This window comes from Bos taurus, chromosome 27 (genome assembly GCF_002263795.3).
Source record: "Bos taurus isolate L1 Dominette 01449 registration number 42190680 breed Hereford chromosome 27, ARS-UCD2.0, whole genome shotgun sequence".
In the NCBI taxonomy this organism is placed as follows: domain Eukaryota; kingdom Metazoa; phylum Chordata; class Mammalia; order Artiodactyla; family Bovidae; genus Bos; species Bos taurus.
Genome location: NC_037354.1, coordinates 32,032,286 through 32,055,196, shown reverse-complemented (window position 1 = coordinate 32,055,196; position 22,911 = coordinate 32,032,286). Strand labels below are relative to the sequence as shown.

The 22,911-nt window shown below is 42.2% G+C and overlaps 1 long non-coding RNA gene across 2 annotated transcripts in view; it reads left to right on the top strand.

The window, feature by feature from the left end:
• The window catches only part of LOC132344094 (uncharacterized), a 54,095-nt gene that overhangs the window by 12,863 nt on the left and 18,321 nt on the right, over nucleotides 1–22,911 (top strand). For both annotated transcript variants that reach the window (XR_009493210.1, XR_009493211.1), the window contains exon 3: nucleotides 16,720–16,779. This is a non-coding gene — a long non-coding RNA (uncharacterized lncRNA). The remainder of the gene's footprint in view (nucleotides 1–16,719; nucleotides 16,780–22,911) is intronic.

The following is a 22,911-nucleotide window of genomic DNA, read 5'->3' as shown; positions in this document are numbered from 1 at the left end:
TAAAGAGTCTAGTGCATTTTGGGGGGCTTAATAAATGTTGAATTATAAGTTAACATTCTTACATAGCCTCTGGGGATGGACTCCATCTTAATAAGACTTTTCCAACTCTCATTTTCATGATTTGCTGCCGTGTAGGTAACAGTCATGAATTCAATGAGATCTATAAATGCAAAGTATTTTGCAGTCTCAATATGTCAAAGATAAGATTTCATTGAAAGTAGCACTAGAATGCACACTATTGAGTACTTCTAAAATGTGGATCGAAGGACAATCTATAGAATTTCATATAGGATGAGCATCATATAAAGTGCTAACCCAGGTTAATTTTCAGCTGAGATTGATTGGGAAATACGATGAAACAGAAATGAGAAAAAAGATCATTATCCTCCAAAATGAAAGGTACTGGAGGATTTATGGTGACACAAAAGCAGAAAATACCAGGACTAGTGAATTAGGTAAAAGTTCAGTATATATCAAACTGGTCATTTTGGTACTAATACATTTCTGAAAATAATCTTGCTTTAGACAACATATGAAAGAGCATAGTGTGTGTATATGGTGGTGAGATGTGAGGTATGTGTGTGTGGGGTGAGGGGGAGTGAGGATTCAGAGAAACTGAAGTAGAGGTGAGATTAGTGCATCTTTTGGATTAATGCAGGCACCATGTAACTGATGCAAAGAAAGAGTAGGCCATAAACTGCTTTAAGGAAATCAGGGGGCAACAGGGGTCCTGGGCAGGCTCTCTGAATAATAGTTTCAGAGCATCTGCTGTGCAATATGGTTAAACCTTTTGAAGCCCCCTTGCATGACTCACTTGTCACTTGGCTTGAGGAAGAGATGACAGATCTGCAAGAAATATTCAGGAAGACTTTTTTTTTTTTCCCATGGAGAGGAACAAGCCAGCTGTTCTTGTTGTATTGATATTTTAACAAATGCAGGGATCATAGTCTTCTGAATGTACCAGGGATTTTAATATTTCATATATAATATGTTGAGGGAAAATACTGCCCAAGCACCTAGGAAGGTGCTCTGAAGAGACAAGATGAAATCCGGCAGATGGATTTAATTAGCACACAATTATTTCAAAGAAATACCTTGTTTCAATATTGTATATTGACGCATATATGTGGCATTTAAAAAATGGTATGGATGAACCTATTTCCAAGTCAGGAATGGAGATGCAGACGTAGAGAAAGGATATGTGGATGGGGGGAGGGGAGGAAGTGACAAATTGGGAAATTGAGATTGAGATAAATACACTAGCAGGGGTAAAATAGACAGTTAGTAGGAAGCTGCTGAATAGCACAGGGAGTTAAGTTCCATGCTGTGTGATGACCTAGAGGGGTGGGATACCGGGGTGGACAAGGGGTCCAAGAAGGAGCAGATATAGGTATACAGATAGCTGATTCACTCTGTTGTACAGCAGAAACTAACACAACATCGTAAAGCAATTATATCCCAATAAAAATAGAAATACATTATTTTATTTGCTGTGATATGCTTCATTGTCTTTTCTTCAAGTTGCCCTTCATCTCATGAAATTAATTCAGAAATCTGACCTTCCTTCTCACACTGTGAATGAGTAAGATTGCTAAGGCACCACTTGTAAGAAAATGCAGGGTTTGGAGAAGTGACGATTGTACCTCAGCCACTCTCCTCAATACACCCACACACCACATGCACAGCCACCTCTTTGCCGCCCCTTCACCCCACCCTACATACACACAAACACTTCCCTGGTGGCTCAGATGGTAAAGAATCCCTGGGTCAGGAAGATCCCCTGGAGAAGGGAATGGCAAACCACGCCAGTATTCTTGCCTGGAGAATGCCATGGACAGAGGAGACTGACAGGTTAGAGTCCATGGGGTCACAAAGAGTCAGACACAACTGAGCAACTAACACTTACTGGACCTAACTGAAGACATTGGCCAAAAAGTGAACAATGAGGCTTATTTTAACTAATTATGCTGGATCCATGGACTCATTCTATTCTAGTTAACAGTTAACTATCACAGCCACCATTAACTCTGACTTTCCAATGCTCAAAATCCCTTGATTTCTTTTTCTATCCGATGCATAAATCAATTTCTTCATTGTTGTATGTTCCCTTGTTGGTAGGTTAATAGACTCTGATTTGTAACTTAAAAAAATAAAAAGATGTATTTGCTTTTCTTCCCTTCTTTGGTAACTGGATAAACCAAGGTTTGTCAGGTTCTAGGGCTTCCCTCATGGTTCAGCTTGTAAAGAATCTGCCTGCAATGCCAGAGACCTGGGTTCAATAGCACACACACACACAAACACACACCATCATTTCTACAAGTGAGCCATTTACATGTAAAGGTGCCCAAAGACCCATGGAACTGCCTTAGAACTCATCTAAGCACTGCTTGTTTAGCATCTCTATTTTCCGATCGATTGGAGGAGACATTTTCTAAAAATGATGCATGTTTATATCACTAATTCCCCTTAAGGGATCACAGCCTTGTCATGGAAGAGGGCCTTGCATAACTCAGTGAAGCTATGGGCTATGCCATGCAGGCCACCCAAGATGGACGGGTCATAGTGGAGAGTTCTGACAAAACGATCCACTGGAGGAGGCAATGGCAGACCACTCCAATATTCTTGCCTTGAAAATCCCAGGAACAGTATGAAAAGGCAGAAATATATGACACTGGAAGACGAGCCCCCCAGATTGAAAGGTGTTCAATATGCTACTGGGGAAGAGCAGAAGGCAATTACTAATAGCTCCAGAAAGAATGAAGCAGATGGGCCTAAGCAGAAACAATGCTTATTTGTGGATGTGTCTGGCAGGTTCGATCCCCAGGTCGGGAAGATCCCCTGGAGAAGGAAATGGCAACCCACTCCAGTACTCTTGCCTAGAAAATTCCATGGATGGAGGAGCCTGGTGGGCTAGAGTCCATGGGGTTGTAAAGAGTCAGACACGACTGAGTGACTTTGACTTCGCCTGGTGGTGAAAGTAAAGTTCGATGCTGTAAAGAAGAGTATTATATAGGAATCTGGAGTGGCAGGTCCATGAATCAAGGGGTTCCTTGGAAGGAAACCTATAATGAACCTAGTGTTAGTTGCTTAGGCATGTCCTACTCTTTGTGACCCCATGGACTGTAGCTCAACAGGTTTCTCTGCCTATGGAATTCTCCAGGCAACAATACTGGAGTGGGTGGCTATTTCCTTCTCCAGGCGATCTTCCCAACTCAGGGATCGAACTCAGGTCTCCTGCATTGCAGGTAGATTCTTTACTGTCTGAGCCACTGGGGAAGCCCAAGACAAACCCAGACAGCATATTAAAAAGCAAAGATCATTTTGCTGACAAAGGTCCGTATAGTCAAAGTCACGGTTTTTCCAGTAGTCATGTACGGAGGTGAGTGCTGAACCATAAAAAAGGCTGCATACCAGAGAATGCTTTCGAACTGTGGTGCTGGAGAAGACTTTTGAGAGTCCTTTGGACAGCAAGGAGATCAAACCAGAAAATCCTAAAGGAAATCAACCCTGAATATTTATTGGAAGGACTAATGCTGAAGCTGAAGCTCCAATACTTTGGCCATCTGATGAGAAGAGCTGACTCATTAGAAAAGACTCTGATGCTGGGAAAACTGAAGGCAAAAGGAGAGGAGGGCAGAAGAGGATGAGATGGTGAGATAGCATCATTGTCTCAATGGACATCAATTTTGAGCAAACTCCAGGAGATAGTGAAGGACAGGGGAGCCTGGCATGCTGCTGTCCATGGAGTTGCAAAGAGTCGGACATAACTGAGCGACTCAACAACAACAAATATCACCAATTTCCTTAAAAAACTTGATGTCTACTCAATGTCTTTAGTCACTGTGATATGGGTGAAAAATCCAGACAGTTTTACCAGCCTTTCCTCTTTACTCTGCACTACCCTCCATGAACTTTATGACTGGTTTCATGAGTTGGCTTGCCATTCCTGAATATGCCAGATTTTCCTGTCAATTCTTGTCCCAGGATTGCTGAATTCTATGCACAGAAAGTTCCCCCACCTCTTTTCCAGTCATCTGTTCTTCATGGCTTAGTTCAATCATCATCTCTTCAGGGAAGTCTCCCTGAAAAGTAGACTGAGCGGTTCCCTTCTGAATCCTCGGGACCTAGCATAGCTCTTGCTTATGGAAGATATTTGTCAAGTAGTTATTGATTGAGCATGGTTCCCTCCAAAATGAGCTTATATTTGGGAGTCTCTGTTGCTTTTCAGGTTTACCCCTTTTAACATTTATTCTCCCATATGAGTCCCAGACATGCAGTTTAAAAACCTAGCCTGGTTTTGCATCTCTATGGTCAATTCCAAAACTCCTTAATTCATGCATAACTTGTCTTATATGGCTTACAAGGCTTATACTCTTAAGATGTTAAATGATCCCTTTCATGCTGGAACCAAATTCCCCGCTATTTGCCTGTTACTAGCTTCTTCTTTTCACACATCTCAAATGCCAACTATCTTGAGTCTCTAATCTAAGACCTGTTCCCCTTTATTCTCTAGAGGTGATTCATTTGTTCATTAAAGGGGGATTCTTCATTAAAAGTCAACCACACTACTAAATGCTAGGGATATAGCAGGTTTCTGACTTCTTTAAGTTTAGAGTCTAGGTAAGGGATAGAAAAGCTAAAGAGACGATGGCAATACAAAGGGATGAACTCTCATCTACAAAAAGGAAAGGTGGTTATGGGAGCACGTGGGTGGGAAATTCAGCGAGGCTTGTGGAAATAGTACATACTTCTTGCAGAAAGCAATGTGTACATTGAGAGTGGAAGACTAAGTCATGGTTAGTTAAGTAAAGAATTGGAAGAAGACCATTACTGCTAAAGGCAAGAGTAACACATGAGAAGGCCATAGAACAAAGAACATATGTAATTCACATTTTGACAAAATACCAAGAGATAAGGCTTTAGAGCTAAGCTGGAGTAATCATCTATACTATCTTATACTCCATATTAAAGGAGTTTGAATACATCAGAGAAAAAATGAGAATCAATTAAAAAGTGTTAAAGCATAGATCTAATTGAATTTGTGTTGTAGAAAGATCAATTTGCCTGAAGTATGGAAAATGAATAAAAGGCACAACTCAATGCTGGGAGACCAGCTAGGCAGTCACTTTGGCCATTTCAATGATAGGCGAAAGTGGGTGAAACTTAGAACTTGAAGTGGAGAAGAAAAGTAACAGGAAGATATGAGAAATACTTAGGAGTCAACATGATGCCCATTGATTGATTATATATGAGGGAGGAGAAAAGGGAAGATGAAGCTGAAGATTCTGGAATCAATGATGATGATTATGTTACAAGCCTGGGCAACTATGCAGAGGGTGGGGTGATGATGACACTAAAAAATGTGAGACTAGGTTTATAGGAAAGATGAGAAAATAGACTTTGGACATTTTGAAATTGAGGTGCCCACGGTCAGTACAGATGAAGACCTGTGAGTCTACTACTCAGGGTAGCAAGAAACATTTAAGAGTCATTAGCACCATAATTGAAATCATAGAAGTAAATTATTTCACTGAATAAGACAGAACACTGAGACAAGAGACGGGAACAAGAAGATTAGGACAACACTGATGGGATGGGAGAAAAACAAGGAATCATCAAAGAAGATAGGTGAAGGGCAGAAGGAAAACCAGAAGCATTTGAGACCTTAGAGTCTAATGGGTCAGCATGGTTTCAAGAAGGAAGTGGTATCAAATGGTGCTGAGATATCAAGAGACACACACGTGTCTAACTCTTTGCAACCCTATAGACTGTAGCCCTCAGGCTCCTCTGTCCATGGGATTCTCCAGGCAAGAATACTGGAGTGGGTTGCCATTTCTTCCTCCAAGAGATCTTCCTGACCCAGGGATTGAACTCATGTCTCCTGCATTGCAGGTGGATTCTTTACCACTGAGCCATTGGGGAAGACCATCAAGACAGACAAGGACTGGGAAATGTTTATTTCATTTAATTACAAGGAGGGCTTTGGTTTTAGTGGGGCTTCCCAGGTGGCTCAGTGGTAAAGAATCCACCTGCCAATGCAAGAGACTGAAGATGCAGGTTCAATTTCTGGGTCGGGAGGATCCCCTGGAAGAGGAAATGGCAACCCACTCCAGTATTCTTACCGGGGAAATGCCATGGACAGAGGAGTTTGGCAGGCTACAGTCCATGGGGTCTCAAAGAGTCAGACACAATTGAATGCTGAGCACATTGGCTTTAGTGGAGTGATGAAGGTGGAAGTCAGGTGAGACTGGATTAAGTTGTGAATGGAAGAAGAGGAAGTGAAGAAAAAGGAAGTTTTTCCTTTTTCTGAGTGTGGCTGTGAAGAAAAAGACAGAAAGCAGTTATTGGCTTTCATGAGTTTTCTGGTTCAGGGACCCATTCAAGTTTCAACCACTGCAATTCTTTCCCCTGAACATTCTTCCAATTTTTGTAGCTATTTGAATCACTAGATTTTAAAAAACCCACTAGTGCATCCAGTCTAAGGAAGGATTGGAGGTTTCCACATAAAGCCCTAAAGGCACTATTTCAAATGTGTTCAAGCGTCTTTTTAGTAATACAACTGTTTTCTTAAAAATCTCATGAATAATTCTAGTATATTAAAAATAGATTAACTCCGAGCTGCTCTGATTTAAGTGAGTACAGAGAGCCTGGAGCCCTACACTCAGTCCCCCCTACCTGGGTTTCCAAGGTGGCCCCTTGCGGGCATTTCAAAAGAATCCTACCAATCCAGAGAACTCACGCTTAGAATCATTTCCTAATTCAGAGGTTACTTGGACTGAAGGAGACTGCACGTAAGCCTCTTTGTTCTGAAGTTTTTCTCACATGCTTCTCTTGGATGGTTACTGAGAAATGTCACTGCTGTCAAAGCATCTCTTGGGACAGAACTAAATACCAGATTTTGAAGCTAACAAAGACCATAGCAAAGTACGAATTCAGCCAAACACCATTTAAATGGCACCTTGGAATCAAAAATAATATCTTGATAAGCAGTTCCTTCTCTTCCTGTATTTCTCTGCTCTGTTCTGTCTCTCCTGGTTGCGACTCTGTAGAAACTTGCGAAGGCAGGGCAGGAAATGGGAGAAAGAGAAAGCCCAGGGAACTGCTGAGCCCCGTGTGGATGGCTCCGTACATTGCCTCCCAGCTTCTCCAAGGATGCCCGAGTGTGTCGGCAGATGAAATCTGAATGGTGTCCCTGTTCTGACAAAAGTATAAGCTATGTGAAGTCTTACAGAAATGACAGCCGCATAAATAATACAAAATAACAGATATTTGTGTGGCACAGAATATATGAAAGAGCTTCCCAAAGTGGATGGAGTATTCAGGACCTCTTTCTGTGTGTAACTGCTGGCTGGCAGCAGAGAAAAATCAATCTACTGATCAATCTACTGGGTGAATGAATGCAGCATTGAATACACAGAAAGGGAGTAAAAAACCATCTTGTACTGTAATAATAGCATACACGATGTCCTTAAATAGCTTATACCCTTCCTGACAAACACGGAAAAGCCCAGAAAGAAAAAGAGGACAAATACTTCACATGATCCTTTAGCAACTCTTCAGTTGAAGATAGGGCTTCCCAGGTGGCGCTAGTGTTAAAGAACCCACCTGCCAAAGCAGGTAGACATAAGAGACGTGGGCTCCATCCCTGGGTTGGGAAGATCCCCTAGAGGAGGGCATGGCAACCCACTCCGGTATTCTTGCCTGGAGAATCCCAAGGACAGAGGAGCCTGCTAGGCTACAGTCCATGGGGTCGCACAGAGTCGGACACAATTGAAGCAGCTTAGCAGCATGCAGTTGAAGATGTTGCTATCTTCATCTTACAGAGGAGAAAACTGAGGTACAAAGAAATTGAGTGGCATATGCGAAGTCACAGAGCTATAAAAGGAGAAGCTAGGACTTTTCCCACATAATTTTCAAAATGGTTTTATTATGACAGTAGGTTTCAAAACCAACATTCTTCAAAAATGTGACCAAGTACTTATGAGGGGAACACAGGGCTGCCTTTCCTTCCGCTTAGTCTTCCCAGTAAGCTCTACAGCTAGTACTTTACAGGGTTCCCTTGTATTTGTTGATCACAATTTGGGTCAGCTTAAGAGTTCCATTTTTTATCATGGAATTTCTTCTAGCGAGCAGAAAGACTAAAGGGACAGCCCCAAGGAGCTAATCAGAAGAGTGCCCTTAGGGATGTCACTGGTGGTCGAGTGGTTACGACTTTGCTTTCCAACGCTGAGGGTGCAGGTTCGATTCCTGGTCAGGGAGCTAAGATTCCACATGTCTCACAGCCAAAATACCCAAAGCATAAAACAGAAACAGTATTTTAAGAAATTCAATAAAGACTTAAAAAACAGTCCACATCCCCCTAAAAAAAAAAAAATCTTTAAAAGAAAAAAACAAAGACTGCTCTCAACACATCCAACTCAAAGCCTAAAATTCCAAAGTCGTTGCCTGTTTCTCCCATTAGAACATTTAAAATTCCTTGACTTTTCAGCTTTTGTCCCTTTTGGAAATGCAAAGGTTCTTCAGTGAATTCAGCTAATTCATCTTTTGTTTAGATATCAGTTATCTGTAATCTTTTCTTGGGAACTATAGCAGAATTATCCACGACCAAGAATGATGCCTCCATTCCTTATAGAGGTGACGGATGGGAGGTTTGGGAGGGAGCTGCCCTATTACTAACTAAAAAAACAAAACAAAACTGAGATTCACATGTGAGCCACCCATTAAAACACCTGGCCTTGTTACAATGGCAAATTTAGGGTGACCTCCCTACTTTCCACATATTTCCCGTCAGCTCCTTTTTAATTACTCCTCTGAAAAAGTGTTCTCAAAAACCATTTTATCCGGATTTTGTTAGGGTAAAAATGTTGGCAGTTAGCTTCACGTGTACTTAATGTCTCAGGAATGCTTCTGGTCCTCGGTGATCTCTTGAGAGAAGATTTACGTTACTGCCTCAGCGGCTCTAACTGCTGTCCAAGGTTCTGATACACACTTCCCAGAAAGCTACGAATATCAAAGAAAACACCTCAGGAAATTCTCCCTAATGGCCAGTCAGCTGAGATTAACTGTTTTCATCTAAGTTTCTTCTCTTGCAGTATATTTCTATTTAGTATTTTACCTGAGTTGTGATTGAGACATGCTATCCTTTGGGCTGCCATCTATGGGGTCGCACAGAGTCGGACACAACTGAAGTGACTTAGCAGCAGCAGCAGCAGCATCCTAACAAGGAGGACCTCTTTCTTCAAGTGATTCTCTGCAGCAGTGATTTGGTAACAACTGGAAACATTTTTAGTTGCCAAAGATGGAGATGGGAGGGACCTGCAGGAATACTACTGGGATACTGCTAAATGTTCCAAAAGGCACGAGACAGAGCCCCACAACAAGGTGTTCTGCAGGCAAAAGTGCTCATTTTGCTAAGGTTGAGAAACTTTGCTTTAAATAAATCTTCAAAAAATGGGACATTACTGTTCCTTTTCTACTATGGTAAGGCAGCTGGGTTCTAACATCAGACCGAAAAATAACTTCTAAAGAAAGGAGAACCGTGGTTAAAAGTTGAAGCTTTGAGCCAGACAGACATGGATTCCACTCCCAGATCTGCTACCTAGCTGTGTGATCTTAAATAAGTTATGCAACCTCGCTACGAGGCAGTCTTCTCAGGTGTAAAATCAGCAGTGATATCGCTTTATTGGGTTACTATGAAGAACCTGTAAATGCACACAGAATGCTTTGGCACAGGTGCTGCTGAACAAAAGCATGTGTTAGCTATTTAATATGATGACTGTTACTCTCCAGTGAGAGTTTTATCAACTCTCAGTTCAATACACTCAGACCAGACAGAACTAACTCTTGGCATAAAAGAAACCCAGAAGCATAAACCTAAGGATACCATCCAGTCTATTTTCTAGTATTAACTATTTCTTAGCTCATTATTGCTGCCATAGCTCCTTCTTTTGCAAAAAAAAAAAAATGAGGATGAAAGTGGTATGATCAACATAATTAGTTGTGACTATTTATTTACTCATTCATTTATCACATCTGACTAGGCTCATGGCAGAAGGAAAGTCTGGATGAGTAGACTGGAGATGAAGGTGAAACAAAGACAGCTAAGACCTTATATCAAATAAAAGACTCAAGGGACTGATTTAGAATGGAAGAACTAAGGCATGGACACAGAGGAGCCTGACACAAAGTAGAAAATGATAAAGTGCCAGGGAGACAAGACCAAAGTGCAGAGAGCTTTACGGCAGTTCCAAGGAGAAGAGACCACTTCTAGGGCGAGAAAAATTTGGCTATCAATTTCTCGAATAGCAAACACTCTTGATTCTCTATCAATCCTTCCCTTTCACAAAGCTTAAAGGAATTTTTAAAATTCTAAACCGAGTGATTAATTAAAATAATTTCTGGTGTCTTCCCTCTTTCTTTCAGCTTTGGTGGTAATTAATCATCACCATTCCTGGCTTCAATTAGCATTCACTTTGTGTGTTACCATATTATTTTAGTTGTCTCTTAGAAACTCAATTGTGTCAGCATACAACAAAGCTGACAATAGTTTCAGAAACGTAAATTAACCTTGATTCACCCCATCTCTGAAAGAGAGCTTCCAAGTCTTTCAGGAGAATACTTCCCATCATTGAATGTGAAGTCTGTCTGGATTTTTTCACAGTGTTTTCAACAGGAGGCCAGATTCTTTGGGCCAAGAGAAACATGTATTTGAGTAATAGTGGACCATTTTCCTACTTAAATAGGCTTTAAGAGCCTCAGACCAAAGGGCAAAAACATCCATCAGGGAATACCACAAAGGTCTTGAATTCACTAACATAATTTATGTTGAAAAATATCACACATTTTAAGCCCTCTTGAGAAATAAAGTGGTAAGTTTCATGTTCAAGATGGTGATCTTACCATTTTCAATTCCCTTGAAATTCTTATAAAAATTTGGAGAAAGAAGAAAAGACACAGTTTTGATTGATCCCTAGTCAGGGAACTAGATTCCACATAACATAGCTAAGAGTTTGTATGCTGCAACTAAGACCCTGTAAAGCCAAGTAAGTAAGGAAAACAGTAAAAAAGAAAAGAAAAAGGACTTCTCTGGTGGCCCAGTGGCTAAGACTCCGTGCTCCCAATGCAGAAGGCCCAGGTTTGATTCCTGGTCAGGGAACTAGATCATGCATGCTGCAACTAAGACCTACTACAGCCAAATAAATACACAATATTCTTTTAAGAGACATGACATAGGCTTCCCAGGTGGAGCTAGTGGTAAAGAACCCCTCTGCCAATGCACATATACCAAATCAACAACTATCAGTTCAGTTCAGTTGCTCAGTCGTGTCCGACTCTGCAACCCCATGAACTGCAGCATGCCAGGCCTCCCTGTCCATCACCAACTCCTGGAGTTTACCTAAACCCATGTCCATTGAGTCAGTGATGCCATCCAACCATCTCATCCTCTGTCATCCCTTTCTCCTCCTGCCTTCAATCTTTCCCAGCATCAGGGTCTTTTCCAATGAGTCAGCTCTTTGCATCAGGTGGCCAAAGTATTGGAGTTTCAGCTTCAACATCAGTCCTTCCAATGAACACCCAGGACTGATCTCCTTTAGGATGGACTGGTTGGATCTCCTTGCAGTCCAAGGGACTCTCAAGAGTCTTCTCCTATAACAGTACATAATTTCCTAACATTCAGAAGGTCTATGGTAACATAAAGAGACTTACCATTGATAATAAAGGCTGATACACACATGAATGAGAGCGAATATTCTTTCTTGAAGAACTTTAAGGCAGCACTTCATTCCTCCTGTGTTGTTTGAATAAGAGCCCCAAGATCTGCAACAACAGAAAACTTTCAGGCTACCTCATATAGGATATTTATTTAAAAATCAAAAGATAGGAAGTAGAAGGGGCTGCTGGCAAGCACTGAGTTTGAGGAGTTCCAATTCCAACAATGAATTGTGGGGTGGGGGGAGATAGGAGGAGCCTTGGTGTAGGCTGGGGACGATACCTACTATTGTAGCCCCAGTCTGCTTTTGTATTTCATCTCTTCTGCACGATAAAGAAGAGTGAAGCTAGAGGATGGTGGCTCTGATCAGTCCTGTTGTGCCTGTGGAGAGGATATATTGGAGTCATAAGATAGAGTCTAGCTTGGTGGTGGTGGTGGTGTTTAGTTGCAAAGTTGTGTCTGACTCTGAGAGCCCATGGACTGTAGCCCACCAGGCTCCTCTGTCCATGGGATTCTCCAGTCAAGAATACTGGAGTGGGTTGCCATTTACGTCTCCAGGGCATCTTCCTGACCCAGGGATCAAACCCAGTTTTCCTGCATTGCAGGTGAATTCTTTACTGTTGAGCCACTGGAGAAGCCCATATAAGCTAGTAGCTGGGCATTTTAATTTGTCTTCCCCTGAAAAGGGAGTGCTAGATGTTGTGTTTAATGTGTCCATTCATTATCTGCATGCCATAAAATGAATTGTAGACTTTTGGATCAGTTGAGAAAAGCTGACTTGTTCCCTTTATACACAAGCAAAGGACCTTTCTCCCATGTATAAGTGGATTCCTCATAACCAGGGAAGTGGGCCAGCAAACCACCTCTAAGATTAAAAATCAGCAACAGTGACAATCTAAAGTGATCTTTCTTCTGATAAAGGCAAGTCTCCTTTATCACTGCTTTAAGTCTCCTCCCCTTCTGTATCTCCTTGTTTCTTGTTCATTGGGATGCTTCTCAGCCCAGCTGGGAGAATACTACCTATTCTTTCCTTCCTTCCTTAATTGGGCTATGTTTCTCTCTAGTTGAGAAGCTGGCCACCAATAATGAACCTAGCATTTCCTCCATTGTAAGACAGGAACAGTAGGAGGGCTGTGTTTACAATAACTGGACTGGTTACAGGACAGTTTTGAGCACTGCCTGTGATGAGGCAGGCAAAGTACTTACCGCAGTGCCCCACACAGACAAACACCTCACAACGAGAAAACCTAGAAAGTTCTATGACCCAAACAGTCTAATGTGGGACCAGGTCACACACGTGGCCCTGCCAAAAGAGGCCTGGCTTGCATTTAGTGAGAAAGAGAAAAGTCCAGGTGCAAAGACAACATCATAGCAGGTTGGGGGGGTCAGTGCCTGGACCACTGCTTACAGTGTTCTGTCCCACTTGATCGTGTCCCTCTTGTTCAGCTCTCAACCATCCTGTTCTTGCAGGAGAGGAAACTGGGCTCACTACTCTTGTTCCAAAATGAAAGTAAAACGGACATCCCTGGTGGTCCAGTGGCTAAGACGCCACCCTCCACCGGGGGCCTGGCTTCAGTCCCTGGTGCCGGAACTAGATCATACATGCCACAGCTAAGACCTGACACAGACAAATAAAGAAAAAAGCAAAAAGGAAACCAAAGTAGAAACTATAGCCCACCTGAGCCACAAGAATGTTAGCCACCCGATCACTGGGAATATGGAACTGATTCTGCAGCAGTCTGAGAATTGGTGAACCAGCTGAACAGGGTCTTCCTTGACCCTCAGATGACCTTCTAATTGAGAGAATGTCTCTATCTGCTGCTGTGGAAGATGCTGCTTTGGTACATAAATGTATAATCTCTATCTTATCATATTTTCAGAGCGCTATATCAGGGAAACATTACCTGCCCTAAAGCTCAGCAGTTTAACACATAGAAGGTCATTTCTCTTTCATTTTGGTTTCAAAACAGGTGTTCTCAGTTGGTGGGTAACTCCCTTCCCAGTTGCTATTGAGAAACCCAGCCTCCTTCCTTCTTGAGCAAGTGGCTTATGTGCATGTCTACATCAATTGAGAAGATGAGGAAAGAGAGTCTTTGACAGACCAGACGTCAGACAGCAGACACTACTTCTGCTCAAGCTTCCTTTGATAGAACTTAGCCACATGACCACACCTAACAAGGTCCCACATGCTGCAAAGCAAGTAAGCCTGTGCCCCACGACTAGACAGAAGCCCCTTCTCACCACTAGAGAAAACCTGAGCACAGCAATGAAGACCCAGCCCAGGGAAAAATAAGTAAATAAATAAAATTATTTTTTAAAAGTCCAAATTATTCACTAGAGAGTCAAACATGGAATGCCAGAGGGAGTTGTGCTAACGTCCACCTTGCTCTCAATGGCTCCAAAAATGAGAGAGAACAAAATAAGATCAAAGAATTGTAGAGCTTGGGAGAAATCCAAATGCCCCCACTGGTCTCAGGATAAAAATCTAAGAAAGCCTCACAGAACTTTCTCTTTCCTGTCACACTTCATCTCCTACTTTTTCCTGTGCTACTCACTCCATGCTGGCCACTCTGGCTGTCTTGCTCTTTTCCAACAATGCCAATCTTTTTCTGCCTGAAAGACTGACTTTATTTTGCATGCTAAGTCACTTCAGTCATGTCTGACTCTTTGCGACTCTATGGACTGTAGCCACCAGGCTTCTCTGTCCATGGGATTTCTAGGCAAGAGTGTTGGAGTGGGTTGCCATGCCCTCCTCCAGGGGATCTTCCCAACCCAGCGAGCGTACCCTCATCTCTTACATCTCCTGCACTGCCAGGTGGGTTCTTTACCACGAGCACCACCTGGGAAGCCCATTATAACATACTCCTCGCTTTTCTGTCAGAGTTATGTCTAAGGCCAATTTCCCCATGCCATTTTGCTGGTAGCATCTAACTGTTCTGCTGCTCCCCTTAGAGCATCTCTGGAATAGTTAACAAACCTCTGTGGGTCATAGCAGATATAGTTTATCCAATCTACGTTTTTGTTAACAGTAGACCACAAGAATGATACCAACTCACAACCTGCTGCTGTTTGGTTTCTAGCCTCAAATTCATTAGGAATGCTTCTAGGGACCCCAATAGAATTGATATATATATATATACCTGTTTAAAGCTCGACATTCAGAAAACGAACGTCATGGCATCTGGTCCCATCACTTCATGGCAAATAGATGGGGAAACAGTGGAAACAGTGTCAGACTTTATTTTTGGGGGCTCCAAAGTCTCTACAGATGGTGATTGCAGCCATGAGATTAAAAGACGCTTACTCCTTGGAAGGAAAGTTATGACCAACCTAGATAGCATATTGAAAAGCAGAGACATTACTTTGCTAACAAAGGTCTGTCTAGTCAAGGCTATGGTTTTTCTAGTGGTCATGTATGGATGTGAGAGTCGGACTGTGAAGAAAGCCTAGCGCCAAAGAATTGACGCTTTTGAACTGTGGTGTTGGAGAAGACTCTTGAGAGTCCCTTGGACTACAAGGAGATCTAACCAGTCCATCCTAAAGGAGATCAGTCCTGGGTGTTCTTTGGAAGGAATGATGCTAAAGCTGAAAATCAGTACTTTGGCCACCTCATGCAAAGAGTTGACTCATTGGAAAAGACTCTGATGCTGGGAGGGATTGGGGGCAGGAGGAGAAGGGGACGACAGAGGATGAGATGGCTGGATGGCATCACCGACTCAATGGACGTGAGTTTGAGTGAACTCCAGGAGTTGGTGATGGACAGGGAGGCCTGGCGTGCTGCGATTCATGGGGTCGCAAAGAGTCTGACACGACTGAGTGACTGAACTGATATGGATCAGACTTTATTTTAGTCTTTGTTTAAAATCCACCTTCTCACAGTATTTGTCCCTAGTCACTTTTATACATCATATTAACCTTCTTCACACTCCATTCTTTAAACTGCTTTATTTATCATGACCTAAAAATATTATTTGGAGAAGGCAATGGCACCCCATTCTGGTACTCTTGCCTGGAAAATCCCATGGGCGGAGGAGCCTGGTAGGCTGCAGTCCACGGGGTTGCTAAGAGTCGGACACAACTGAGGAACTTCACTTTCACTTTTCACTTTCATGCATTGGAGAAGGAAATGGCAACCCACTCCAGTGTTCTTGCCTGGAGAACCCCAGGGATGGGGGAGCCTGGTGGGCTGCCGTCTATGGGATCGCACAGAGTCGGACACGACTGAAGCGACTTAGCAGCAGCAAAAATATTATTATTAATTTATATTATATGTGTGTGTGTAACATATGTGACATAAATAATACAAATGAATCCACCAAAATGCCAGCTCTGTGAGGGCAGGCATCTTGCCTGGTGTCATCAGGGGCTTAGTCTAGTCACAGTCCCTGCAGCATGTCTATTACTAGTACCAGTTTCTTCTTTCCAATTTACATATGCACGCACCACGGTTAAATTAATATTCCTAAAGACAAGTTGCAATCACGTGACCTGCTTTGTTCAATACATTAAGCTGTAGCTGACTGCATACAGAATGGAGTCAAAATTCCTCACAATGGTGAACTGATGCAGTCCTCGCCTAGCTTTTATATTATGTCTCATCATTCCTCTACTATTCATTTTAACCAAACTGGACTTTGCAATGTGTTCAAAAGATATGTGTATTCAATATCTGCATTTCCATGTTTTCAAAATTTTATCCAGCTTGTCTCAAATCATTCTCTCTTCATGAAGAAATTTCCAATTCTCTCTGGTTGAATATGACTCTGAATCCTTAAAGAACTTAACATGCAACTCTTTTTTCCCCCACCAAGCAACTTGCAGGATCCAAGTTCCTTGACCAGGGATCACACCCACACACCTGCAGTCAAAGCACAAGAGTCCTAACTACTGGGCCCCCAGGGAGTTCCTCTGGGGGTGACTCTTTTATTGCACCTACCTCATCTGTTTTCTCCTCCATTCCACAGCAAGGCTAAGACCGTGTCTGACTTATCTCCATGTTGCCCCAACAGAGTGCCTGGCATCTGGCTGACATTCATTTACTGAGCACCTGTTGACTGCAGACAGACTTGGTGAGTGCTAGATCACAAATAAGCTAACTACCTGGAATGAGTGAGTGAGTGACGTCGCTCAGTCATGTCCCACTCTTTGCAACCCCATGGACTGTAGCCTACCAGGATCCTCCGTCCATGGGATTTTCCAGACAAAAGTACTGGAGTGGGTTGCTATTTCCTTCTCCAGAGGATCTTCCCAACCCAGGGATTGAACCCAGGTCTTCCGCATTGTAGGCAGACGCTTTACCGTCTGAGCTACCTGGAATGGAAACTATTATTAACTCCACTGTACAGAAGAAAAGGCTAGGTAACAGTGATGCAGCTAGAATTCCAACACAATTCTATTTCCAGGTTATCTGTATAGCAACAGCATACACAGGCATGTGATCTGAAAGATTGCAGGGAACTTTACTCATAATAAAGCCACACAATCTGGAGGATACAACATCTGGTTATTTTGGATGAGAATTTTTGGATTTATATTATTCTTTCCTTGTGACTGGTTGCAAGTGTTTATTTCTGAGTCTGACACATCTCTGGGCTGTTTCATCTTTTTGATGGAAATGATGTACTACACAGATTTACAAGACTATTCTGAAAAATATGAAGTCTATATTGCTGCTCAATTGTGTCACCTGGTATTTTAAGCCAGTCAACACTATGTATTCAAAACAATCAAGGGACCAGCGAACAATTAGTTAGGAGCCTTGACAGCCAGAGAGTAAATTACATTTATGAGCATACTCTGGAGCCATCACAAAAGGCTCTTTAATGAGAACATGGGCTATTTGTTCTCATTCATTAAACAATGTCTATATGCTGGTTGTTGGTTTGAACAACCCCCAGCTTTTGTTTTTAAGGTCACAGTGGAGATTCCACACATTGTCATCCGGACCACTTACAAGAGTCACTGAAATGTATCAATGTTTCATGGATGTGGAATCCACACTTGTCTTTTGAAAGCACATTAGCTAGTGGTAAATAACCCACCTGCCAACGCAGGTAGATGTAAGAGACATGGGGGTTCAATCCCTGGATTGGGAAGATCCCCTGGAGGAGAGCACTCTAGTATTTTTGCCTGGAGAATACCATGGACAGAGGAGCCTGGTGGGCTACAGTTCACAGGGACACAAAAGAGTTGGACACAACTGAAGCAACTCAGCATGTAACACTTTTTTAGATATTTGGCCACATGGTACAATGGGAAGTATATTAAACTTGAATTTAAGAGTCTAGATCTTCTTCTCTCTAACTTATTATCTGGGCAAGTCATTTTACTTCGCTAGTATAAAAAATAGAAGATAGTAGATTAGATAAAGTTTGCCCCACTTAAAAATTCTAATTGCATGCTGCCCACATATTGATGTAAAGATGCAAAATGTTATGGCTTTGATAAAAGACAGTATAGTTTAGAGAGAATCCTTTTATATGGTTTCAGAGGCTTCAAAAGGAGATATTAAAATAAAATATGTGAAACAATCTCTGGTCTTACATTTAGGAGAGAAAGTGAATTTGACATTATTGGTCAAAACCTAGCCCCAGAGTTCATTTAAGAGGGTGAATTAAGGTCAGCTGGGCTTTCTTGATGGCTCAGATGGTAAAGAATCCGTCTCCAATGCAGCAGACCCAGGTTCAATCTTTGGGTTGAGAAGATCCCCTGGAGAAGGGAATGGCAACCCACTCTAGTACTCTCGCCTATAAAATTCCATGAACAGAGGAGCCTGGCAGACTACAGTCCACAGGGTTGCAAAGAGTTGGGCATGACTGAGCAAATAATACTTAAGGTCAATCCATGTAATTCTGTTCTTTATATTATGCTCTTATACTAGGAATAAATATGTATAGTACCACTGGATATGGATAAATTGAGAGTAGTATGTTTCCTCAATTACTATATTCAGACTACAGAGTATATCATTAGAATATGTTCAATTAGAAGTAAAAGAAAATCCAACTTACACTGTTGTAAAAAGAGAGGAATTAATTTTAAATGCATGGGTTTGGGTGGACTCTGGGAGTTGGTGATGGACAGGGAGGCCTGGTGTGCTGCAATTCATGGGGTCACAAAGAGTTGGACATGACTGAGCGACTGAACTGATACCTTCTTCCTGAACAATTTTTAAGAAATATCTACTGATACATACATATACATATATATAGATGCATGTGTATGCATGCATACTTATATATATACAAATATATGATTTAGATATGTTGTATGATTTAACAGATATGTAGAATAACATAAAAATTGATTTTAACTTTTTAATTACTTAATTTATTCTGGAGTAGAACTTACTCAGTTCAGTTCAGTTCAGTCGCTCAGTCGTGTCCAACTCTTTGCTACCCCACGAACCACAGCACTCCAGGCCTCCCTGTCCATCACCAACTCCCGGAGTTCATCCAAACCCATGTTCATTGTGTCGGTGATGCCATCCAGCCATCTCATCCTCTGTTGTCCCCTTCTCCTCCTGCCCCCAATCCCTCCCAGCATCAGGGTCTTTTCAAATGAGTCAGCTCTCCGTATCAGGTGGCCAAAGTATTGGAGTTTCAGCTTCAACATCAGTCCCTCCAAGAACACCCAGGACTGATCTCCTTTAGGATGGACTGGCTGGATCTCCTTGCAGTCCAAGGGACTCTCAAGAGTCTTCTCCAACACCACAGTTCAAAAGCATCAATTCTTCGGCACTCAGCTTTCTTCACAGTCCAACTCTCACATCCATACATGACCACTGGAAAAACCATAGCCTTGACTAGACGGACCTTTGTTGGCAAGGGTTTTTAATATGCTTTTTAATATGCTGTCCAGGTTGATCATAACTTTCCTTCCAAGGAGTAAGCGTCTTTTAATTTCATGACTGCAATCACCATCTGCAGTGATTTTGGAGCCCAGAAAAATAAAGTCTGACACTGTTTCCACTGTTTCCCCATCTATTTCCCATGAAGTGATGGGACTGGATGCCATTATCTTTCTTTTCTGAATGTTGTGCTTTAAGCCAACTTTTTCACTCTCCTCTTTCACTTTCATCATGAGGCTTTTTAGTTCCTCTTCACTTTCTGCCATAAGGGTGGTGTCATCTGCATATCTGAGGTTATTGATATTTCTCCCGGCAATCTTGATTCCAGCTTGTGCTTCTTCCAGTCCAGCGTTTCTCATGATGTACTCTTCATATAAGTTAAATAAGCAGGGTGACAATATACCGCCTTGACGTAGTCCTTTCCCTATTTGGAACCAGTCTGTTGTTCCATGTCCAGTTCTAACTGTTGCTTCCTGACTTGTATACTCAAGAGGTTTCTCAAGAAACAGGCAGTCTGGTATTCCCATCTCTTTCAGACTTTTCCACATGAAAAAAGGAAGGAAGTCTGAAAGGAAGACTTTTCAGACTTCCCTGATGGCTCAGATGGTAAAGCGTCTGCCTACAATGCGGGAGACCTGGGTTCTATCCCTGGGTCGGGAAGATCCTCTGGAGAAGGAAATGGCAACCCACTCCTGTACTCTTGCCTGGAAAATCCCATGGATGGAGGAGCATGGTAGGCTATACTTCATGGGGTCGCAAACAGTTGGACATGACTGAGCGACTTCACATCACACATCACATCAGACTTTTCCACAGTTTATTGTGATCCACACTGTCAAAGGCTTTGGCATAGTCAATAAAGCAGTAATAGATGTTTTTCTGGAATCCTTTTGCTTTTTTGATGATCCAGAGGATGTTGGCAATTTGATCTCTGGTTCCTCTGCCTTTTCTAAAACCAGCTTGAATATCTGGAAGTTCACAGTTCACGTATTGCTGAAGCCTGGCTTGGAGAATTTTGAGCATTACTTTACTAGCGTGTGAGATGAGTGCAGTTATGCGGTAGTTCGAGCATTCTTTGGCATTGCCTTCCTTTGGGACTGGAATAAAAACTGAGCTTTTCCAGTCCTGTGGCCACTGCTGAGTTTTCCAGATTTGCTGGCATGTTGAGTGCAGCACTTTCACAGCATCATCTTTCAGGATTTGAAATAGCTCAACTGGAATTCCATCACCTCCACTAGCTTTGTTTGTAGTGATGCTTTCTAAGGCCCACCTGACTTCACATTCCAGGATGTCTGGCTCTAGGTGAGTGATCACACCTTCGTGATTGTCTGGGTCGTGAAGATCTTTTTTGTACAGTTCTTCTGTGTATTGTTGCCACCTCTTATTAATATCTTCTTCTTGTGTTAGGTCCATACCATTTCTGTCCTTTATTGAGCCCATCTGTGCATGAAATGTTCCCTTTGTATCTCTAATTTTCTTGAAGAGATCTCTAGTCTTTCCCATTCTATTGTTTTCCTCTATTTCTTTGCATTGATTGCTGGGGAAGGCTTTCTTATCTCTCCTTGCTATTCTTTGGAACTCTGCATTCAAATGGGTATATCTTGCTTTTTCTCCTTTGCTTTTCGCTTCTCTTCTTTTCACAGCTGTTTGTAAGGCCTCCTCAGACAGCCATTTTGCTTTTCTGCATTTCTTTTTCTTGGCAATGGTCTTGCTCCCTGTCTCCTGTAATGTCACAAACCTCCATCCATAGTTCATCAGGCACTCTATCAGATCTAGGCCCTTAAATCTATTTCTCATTTCCACAGTATAGTCATAAGGGATTTGATTTAGGTCATACCTGAATGGTCTACTGGTTTTCCCCACTTTCTGCAATTTAAGTCTGAATTTGGCAATAAGGAGTTCATGATCTGAGCCACAGTCAGCACCCTGTCTTGTTTTTGCTGACTGTATAGGGCTTCTCCATCTTTGGCTGCAAAGGATATAATCAATCTGATTTCGGTGTTGACCGTCTGGTGATGTCCATGTGTAGAGTCTTCTCCTGTGTTGTTGGAAGAGGGTATTTGCTATGACCAGTGCGTTCTCTTTGCAGAATTCTGTTAGCCTTTGCCCTGCTTCATTCTGTACTCAGAGGCCAAATTTGCTGTTACTCCTGAACTTATTAGGGTATATGAAACTATGTCAATCATTTTAACCATTATACAGTAGTCCATTTTTAACCAGTCTTTATACATATGAGCATTTAAATTCTTTCCACGGATTTGCTAAAAGACAACTTGCCCAGTGAATTATTATTTGCCCACCAACACTGAAAGGCTTCCCAGTCCAGGCCACTTGGTCAGGATACCTCTCGCTTGTTCCATCTGGCCAGGATTTTGCATGAAATGTTTCCATCTCTCTGCCGGAAATACCTAGAACTGCAACTGTTGGGTCTTAGGATCAGATCAGATCAGATCAGATCAGTCGCTCAGTCGTGTTCGACTCTTTGCGACCCCATGAATTGCAGCACTCCAGGCCTCCCTGTCCATCACCAACTCCTGGAGTTCACTCAAACTCATGTCCATCGAGTCAGTGATGCCATCCACCCATCTCATCCTCTGGTGTCCCCTTCTCCTCTTGCCCCCAATCCCTCCCAGCATCACAGTCTTTTCCAATGAGTCAACTCTTCACACGAGGTGGCCAAAGTACTGGAGTTTCAGCTTTAGCATCATTCCTTCCAAAGAAATCCCAGGGCTGATCTCCTTCAGAATGGACTGGTTGGATCTCCTTGTAGTCCAAGGGACTCTCAAGAGTCTTCTCCAACACCACAGTTCAAAAGCATCAATTCTTCGGCGCTCAGCCTTCTTCACAGTCCAACTCTCACATCCATACATGACCACAGGAAAAAGCATAGCCTTGACTAGACGAATCTTTGTTGGCAAAGTAATGCCTCTGCTTTTGAATATGCTATCTAGGTTGGTCATAACTTTCCTTCCAAGGAGTAAGCGTCTTTTAATTTCATGGCTGCAGTCACCTGCAGTGATTTTGGAGCCCAGAAAAATAAAGTCTGACACTGTTTCCACTGTTTCCCTATCTATTTCCCATGAAGTGATGGGACCGGATGCCATGATCTTCGTTTTCTGAATGTTGAGCTTTAAGCCAACTTTTTCACTCTCCACTTTCACTTTCATCAAGAGGCTTTTTAGTTCCTCTTCTAGGATAGTTGCACGTTTAATATTTTAAGATATTGCTAAACTGTTTTCCAAAATGACTAATTATTTTACACTTCCACTATTAGTGTTTGAGTGATTTAGTCTCTATGTATTTGTATTAGCACTTCATATTATCAGTATTTTTTTTTAGCTATTCTTGCAAA